At 37.1% G+C, this 8,419-nt stretch overlaps 1 pseudogene; it reads right to left on the bottom strand.

The window, feature by feature from the left end:
• Positions 1-258: 258 nt before the first annotated feature.
• Positions 259-687, bottom strand: LOC149189319 (UDP-glycosyltransferase 74E1 pseudogene; annotated as a pseudogene).
• Between the last annotated feature and the right edge of the window lie 7,732 nt (positions 688-8,419).

Consider the following 8,419-nt stretch of genomic DNA (forward strand, 5'->3'; position numbering starts at 1 on the left):
TGGATCAGCTGTCGCTATTCAAGCCAAGAAATGTGATATTGATGATGATTATAATTAATATGTTCAACATCAAAAATATTTTTCTGCTAATGAATAATCCTGGTTCTCATGTAGTAAAACATGAGAGGTTTAAATCCTCGCCAAGCATGTTCAGATACAAGGGGTTCCTGCAGTGGAGCCATGCAATGGGCTAGAAAGAGTTTTGATAATCTCAAATACATTATTCTCAAATCTGGATGACATCTTCTGGAATCCAAGTCACATGGTTTCAATTTTGGATTCCTGCACTTTACTCATCGTCATGTCATTAACGAATGTGTTTAGGTTTACAAAAGAAGATCCTCCAGGGAGGATTGCCTTTGTTGCTGCCTCCTTGAGTTTGACAATGTTATCTCTGATCATCCTTCCTTCTGCTGTTCTCATCATTCTCCTCACAACATCCTCCACCTCTTCTTTCGTGACCACCTTTTGGTCATCCACATCCACATTTTCAAAATCCAGCCCGATCTTCCACACCTCCTTCGCGAATCTGCAGTTCAGAAACTGATCGGCATAATATGGGAATCCTACTACGGGAACTCCCATGCTCATGCTCTCCAACATAGTGTTCCATCCAGAGTGTGTGAGAAATAATCCCACTGAAGCGTGGGCGAGTACTTTCACCTGTGGCGCCCACCTCACAAACATTGCCCGTTTCTTTGTTCGTTCTTCAAAGCCCGCAGGTAAAATCGCAGCTTCGCCTTCTGCAATAGTGCCCTAGTGCCAGCTGCCAGTAAAGCCCTAGTGCCAGTAAAGCCCTAGTGCCAGCTGCTCCAGCTGTTGCTGTGATTTGACAGCGATGCTTCCGAAGGAAACATATATAACTGATCCCTTCTGTTGCATATCCAGCCATGACAGGCAAAGCTCCTCCTCCTCCCACAGACTACAGCCAGAAGAGCGACCTTCTAAAAAATTTGGAAGAAAAAGAGGTCCTATGGCCAAAGCAGGACAACCATTCAAAGCTAGTGCTGTTACTGCATCGCTCCCTTCCAGCTCCTCAAACGTGTTCACTAATGTGTAATCTGTAAGATTTTAATTTCTGAGTTTTCCTAATTACTTTAAACTCTTAACCAAGATCTACTCCTTTGTAAGAAATTAAAAATAATGCACAGCGGAACTTACTTTCCATGTTCAAATGCTCCTGGTCTTTGCTTGAGTTGTTGGCTCTTGAATCCTTCCAAGAGCTTGCAATCCTTCCAGTCTTCAATGGAGCAGACAATCTTTTTGAGTTGATTGCAAGCCTTGGAGACTCAGCCCTTTTATAGCACTGCAAAACCCCAATCCTAGGGCAGCCTAAAATTTAGCTGAAACAAGTCTGTCTGAAATTTCAGATTGATTGAAATCAATCAATCAATCAGATTTTGATTTCCTTATTCAGCTCAAATTTAATATTGCTATTTATTTTAATCAACTATAATCGGTCCATTAACAATCATAATTGATTAACATTAATCTACATGTATTTGAATCCAAATCCTTATTTTTAAATACGTTTAATGCCATGACTTAATTAATCACATTATTTGGCATATGAATGTAATCTTATTGACAGTAATTGACATCATAATCATGATGCACGTATGTCCAACTTAATTATTGCAATTAGACGTCTCTAAATCCAACAATCTCCCACATGGACAAGTGCAACCTTTTGATTATATGTCCTTAACTTTATTGCATGCAACTTTTCTGTCTTTACTTATCGTATTTCTTAAACAATTCCGTCCATCAATTATGCTAACAAAGGACTTAAGCGGCATTTGTCACATTTATTCGCAACTAAACTGACATAAATCACGCTGCCAACATAACTGAATGACATGAATCTGATTTGGACATATAGTTTAGAAATTACACGCAAGTGTGATTAGACGTGCCTATTTCTAATTGAGTCACCTTTACTTTACTGCATGAGGCCAAAATCTTAAACTTTAAAGAAAGAAATAATGAAACTGAAACTGAATGCAACTTGTATATATCATCAAAATTGTTTACAATTGCATTACATAGAACATCAAAAAAACAGAACTTAAAACATATTCAGACTCCCACATTTTTCTAATTATCCTAAACAGATATTACACCCATACAAGCAACATGTTGGTGAAACTTCTTGGGTGGTAATCCTTTAGTAAGAGGATCCGCAATCATGGAGTCTGTACCTATGTGTTTTATACATAATTCATTATTCTGCACTCTCTCTTTTACAACCAAAAACTTAATGTCAATGTACTTCGACTTTGACGAACTTCGGTTGTTGGATGCGTATAACACTGCTGAATTGTTGTCACATAATAATTTGAGTGGTTTCTGAATAGAATCCACAATTTTCAGACTTGTGACGAAGTTCTTCAGCCATACGCCATGATTAGATGCTTCAAAACATGCAACAAATTTAGCTGCCATAGTGGAGGAGGCTACCAATGACTGTTTAGCGCTCTTCCATGACACAGCACCACCTGCCATCATGAAGATGTATCCTGATGTTGATTTCATGCTGTCGACACATCCTCCAAAATCAGAATCGGTGTATCCAATGACCTCGAGCTGTTCCGATCTCCGATACGTGAGCATATAGTCCCTTGTTTTCTTTAGGTATCTCAACACTCGCTTGGCTGCCTTCCAGTGTTCCATACCTGGGTTACTCAAATATCTCCCTAGCATTCCGGTAATGAGCGCAATATCCGGACGTGTGCATACTTGTGCATACATGATGCTACCCACGGCTGAGGCATAGGGAATATCTTTCATGAGGTTTTTATCTAAGTCAGTTTGGGGACATTGTTTCAGACTAAACTTATCTCCTTTTGATATAGGGGTATCTCCTGGTTTGCTGTTTTGCATGCCAAATCTTGTTAGAATCTTATCGATATAATTCCTCTGGGATAACCTCAGAATACCTTGAGATCTATCTCTAAGTATTTCAATCCCTAGAACAAATGATGCATCACCAAGATCTTTCATTTCAAAGTTCTTAAATAAAAAATTCTTAGTTTGATGCAACATGTCTTTATCGTTACTGGCAAGCAATATGTCATCTACATATAAAACCAAGAAAATAAATTTACTCCCACAGAACTTAAGGTATATACATTCATCTACTATGTTAGACTCAAAACCAAATGAGCTAATAACTTGGTGAAACTTATAATACCATTGTCGAGATGCTTGTTTTAGCCCATAGATAGATTTCTTAAGTCTGCAAACCATAGACCCTGCATCACCTGATACAAAGTTTTCTGGCTGCTTCATATAGATCGTTTCATCAATGTCACCATTGAGAAACGCCGTCTTTACATCCATCTGATGAAGTTCTAAATCATAATGTGCTACAAGCGCCAATATAATCCTTAAAGAGTCTTTCGATGAAACTGGAGAGAAAGTCTCTTTATAATCAATGCCTTCTTTCTGTGTGAAACCTTTCGCAACAAGACGTGCCTTGTATTTTTCAACATTGCCTTTAGAATCCCGCTTAGTCTTAAATATCCATTTGCAACCAATGGGTTTCTTGTCTTTAGGCAACGGAACGATATCCCAAACGTCATTGTCATACATAGATTTCATCTCTTCATTCATGGCATTAATCCACATTTGAGAGTTAGAGCTTTCCACAGCTTGTTTGATATTAACAGGATCATTTTCAAACATGCCAATGTCAAACTCATGTTCTTGAAGATATGCATAATCCTTTGATTGTGTAGATCTTTTCTCTCTAGTAGATCTCCTAATTGGCACAGGCTCTAGATTTTCTTGAGGTTCATTTACAACTTGATCTTCAACAGGAGGAAGAACATCATTACCAACTTCTGACTCTCCCACAGGCCCTAGGCCATCAACATTTGTCATGTCAATGTGAGGGTTTGGGTTGGGTTCAGGTCCATTTGTGTTCTCTATTCCATGTTGAGTTTCTAACTGAGTTGTTTGGGATGATGAAGATTGCACATTGTCAAAAGATGTATTTCTAAACACAATCGGAATTTGAACAAAACTAGGACTTTGGTCCATAGTCTCATTCGCATTCGTCTCTTCTTCTTCAAAAATACTATCTTTTGTCATATCTCCCCCCACAAACTCATTATCCTCAAAAAATTTTGCACTTCCTGACTCGAAAACTGTATGTTCTGTTGGATTGTAGAATTTGAACCCCCTAGATCGTTCAGAATAGCCTATAAAGTAACAACTAACGGTTCTTTCGTCAAGTTTCTTTTTGCTTGGCTTATAGGGCCTAGCTTCACATGGACATCCCCAAACTCTCAAATGATTCAAGCTAGGCTTGCGCCCAACCCATAACTCGTAAGGGGTCTTGTTAGCTGCTTTAGTAGGCACTCTATTAAGTATGTATGCTGCAGTTTTTAAGGCTTCTCCCCACAAATTCTCAGGTAGAGTTGTACGAGCAATCATACTTCTCACCATGTCTTTAAGGGTGCGATTTCGTCGCTCAGCAACACCATTCATTGCAGGCGAACCTGGCAACGTATACTGAGGCACAATTCCGCATTCCTCTAAGTATTTTGCAAAGGGACCTTGACGCTGTTCTCCTGATCCATCATAACGACCGTAGTATTCACCACCACGATCAGAACGAATGGACTTTATACGTTTGTTAAGTTGTAACTCAACTTCCGTTTTGAACTTTATGAATACGTCTAATGCTTCCGCCTTTTCTTTTATTAAGTAAATATGACCATATCTTGAATAATCATCTATGAATGTGATAAAGTAACGGTCACCATTTCTTGTAGCCTTTGGAAAAGGACCACAGATATCCGTATGAATTAATTCTAAGACATCATTACACCTTTTTGCATCATACTTACGTTTATTAGTTTGTTTTCCCTTTATACAATTTACACAGTCACTTAAGTTTGTAAAATCTAAAGGTTGGAGAATATCATTAGACACAAGACGTTCTATCCTTTTCATAGAGATATGTCCTAATCGCTTGTGCCATAATGTTGCAGATTTCTCACAAGTTAATTTACGTTTTCTATTATCTATATGCAGTGCCTCTGAATGTGAAGTGTCTATATCTAGAAAATAAAGATTATCATAAGAAGACAGGATACCAGAAGCAAGAAGCTTAGAATCTCGACACAAACTGAAATTTCCATTACCAAATGAACACACATAACCATTTTTGTCCAAATAAGATATAGAAATTAGGTTCCTTCTGAAAGATGGAACCACTAAAGCATCAAAATTTAAATAAAATCCTGTCTTACATAATAATCTAAATTTTCCTATGCTTTCCACTTCTACTTTATTGCCATTTCCTACGTAAACGTAGCGCTCTGCCTCACTTGGCTTGCGATGGCTTAGGCAACCCTGCATCGACATACTGATGTTAGTCGTTGCACCTGAATCTATCCACCAAGTATATCTAGATACAGAACTTAAATTAACTTCAGAACAAACCAAAGAAAGAGACATACCTTTCTTTGCCAACCATGCATGATAGTTGGTGCAGAATTTCTTTGTATGTCCTGGCGCTTTGCAGAAAAAACAGTTCCTTTCTCCTGCTTTCGCAGAAGTATCTTCCTTCTTGCTTTTCTGCGCGGTATTGTTTGCAGCTACCTTGGTAGGTCCCTTTTCCTTGGCAGTAAACTTGCGCTTCTTGCCTTTACCCTTAGGATTAGATGTTACTACATGAGCACTTTCTCCCTTAGTCATTTTCTGTCTCTCTTCCTCCTGCACCAACCGAGCCTCAAACTCAGGTAGTGTCCACGTCTCTTTTTGAAAATTATAAGTCATCTTGAATTGACTAAAGTTAGACGGGAGAGACAGAAAAATGAACTCAATGAGAACCTCATCAGAGATGTCATAATTATGCCCTTTCAAGGCACGTTGCAGTCTTGTCATCTCAATAACATGCTCTCTAACCCCTTCTTTTCCCTTGTATTTTATTGTTGCCAACTTCACAAAGAGTGTACTAACATCAGTCTTTTTACTCTTTGTGAATTTTTCTTCAAGGGCCTTAAGGTATTCAATAGCGCCTGTCTCTGTATCAGGTATGATGCCTCGAAAAGTCTCATGGATCGTTTGCTTCATCACCATTATGCACATGCGATCTGAATGCTCCCATCTAGCAATATCAGCCTTCTCTTGAGGAGTTACCTCACTCTCTTTATTAGGCTTGGGGCGATCAAATCTCAGTGCTGTGTCCAATTGCATGATCCCTAAGACTAATTTCAGCTTTTCCTCCCACTGTTTGAAATTGTTCCCCATGAGGGGCTTAATCTGACTTAGACTTAACATTATGTTTGGATCTGAAAAATTCAAGAACAAGAAAATAATTTAGATACGATGCGTCACGATTTAATCATAATTCTAAAATCTATCTAAAAGCATGTGTAAAACTATTTGCTCCATTAAAACTTTAGCCAAAACACCATTCAGTAATGAAACACCTTTGGGTGCAATCATTACCTTCAGGCAACCCTTATGCGCCAAACAACTTAGCAGGCGCCAACCCTCCTTTGGGAAAGCTAACACCCACGTCCATTGCCAGCACGTTGCTTCAACTTGTCATGAGTCATCCTTGCAATCGTCTTACAGAGAGCGGTTCGTTTGCGAACATCAATGCTTGACTCATGCGAAAACAACACATGTATACCAAACACCGTCTTTAGTTAGATTCCAAAATTATGTCTGTACCTATAGAATCTAATCGTCCTATATAGAATACAGTATCTTATGACACCTTTTAAATTTAATATGTCAACTATATTCATCAAAATAATTATTAGACTTTAGCAGTTTCTACAATGATTACCTTTTAGAAATGCTTTAATAATTTATTTAGAGAATACTAAATAATTTTATGGTTGCCATGATTAGCATCATTGTGATCAAATCCGAATTTTAGTATTACATCAATAATTAACGTTAATACAAATTTTATGCCATAATTAGCATTATTGTGATAAAATCCGAATTTGGTATTATATCAGTAATTAACGTTAATACAAATTTTTATGCCATAATTGTGATCAATTTAGAATTCAGTATTATACCCTTTAATTGGTGTTAATACCAATTTTAAACAATATCTAAATCCTAATAATTAGCCTAAATATAGCATAGTAATTATAGTAATTATCCTATAAATGTAAAGTGATCACTGCATGAGAAATATAAAACCTTTAGCATTATATATATATCAGGGCAGGCATTGGTACATATACAAACCTTGTCATGGATATGTGAAAATATTTAGAGTTTCTACAAATTCCACACACTAAATCTAAATATCTGTACTTTTTATATAAAGATGTTACATGTCAGAAATGAAACATGATAGACATTTTTGGACTTAAAAAAAAAAACTTCGGGCATTACACTCAAGCTCTCGGACCATCCCTTATTACCCTTGAATCATCCTCATTACCCTTTAAATTTTATAAATCAATTCCGGTGTTGTGCTTGGCTGAAACTCTACATGGTTTTTTTTTTTTTTTTTTTTTTCTTCTTTTAAAAAAGTAAATAAGAATTTTGTACAAGATTAACCATTATTTTTTTTTTTTTTTTTTCAACTCACCAGAGCATAATTTTCAAAATAATAAACAGCACCTGGCCCTTTTCACGATGTGCCTGATAGATTTGAAACTCGATCCTAGCACCAATGCTGTTGAATTAGCGATATTATTGGCCAGTATGTGACAATGGATTCATGGGAACTGGTTTAAATTACCAATTGGCCATTACTCATACTTTTATTCCAAGTCTAGCTATTTTTTCTGTTTTTGCTTTGTTCAGTTAGTTGTATGATGTTTGCTCTGCAGTGAAATTTCCGCAGAGAAAGTATGTAAAAAAAAAAAAAAAAACAAGTGATAATAATCAGAAATTTTTCATATTTGAAGAGCCATTAAACGCTCAAAGAATTAAGGACTAATATTTTCGGAGGCAACCGTATTTTTTAGAAATATGCATGCACATTAGCCTCTGTTTTAATAACTGAAGCCTGTGGCGCCCATTGGTAAAAGCTACAGATCAGCCGCCTGATTGAAAAATGGCCTAACGTAGCTCTTTCAAGGCCAATAAAAACCCTAGATCTCAGTATCAGGCCAAATTTTCGCTTGATTAAAAAAAAATACAACTTTAAACAACGCCAGACCTGCCATGAACAACTATACAAGCTTCCCATTAAACCTGGGTCATACAAACTACTGCAGCTATTTAAAGCCATTAAAGCAGTGCTATAATAACTCAAAATACGCCCCAAAAAAAAATGCCGCATTTTAGCCATAACCATTCAAACCCAAGAAAATGGAGCCAAAAAAAAAAAAAATAGAGTTTGCAACTTGTACGCAACCACAGAGTCAGCCATTAGAGACAGCACAAGGATTTCTTACATAAGGGTGCTCCGATACCAATTGTAAGA

The sequence above is a fragment of the Pinus tabuliformis genome, chromosome 3_1, assembly GCF_031772625.1.
Source record: "Pinus tabuliformis cultivar Carrire ecotype Pingquan chromosome 3_1, CPIR1, whole genome shotgun sequence".
Classification (NCBI taxonomy): Eukaryota; Viridiplantae; Streptophyta; class Pinopsida; order Pinales; family Pinaceae; genus Pinus; species Pinus tabuliformis.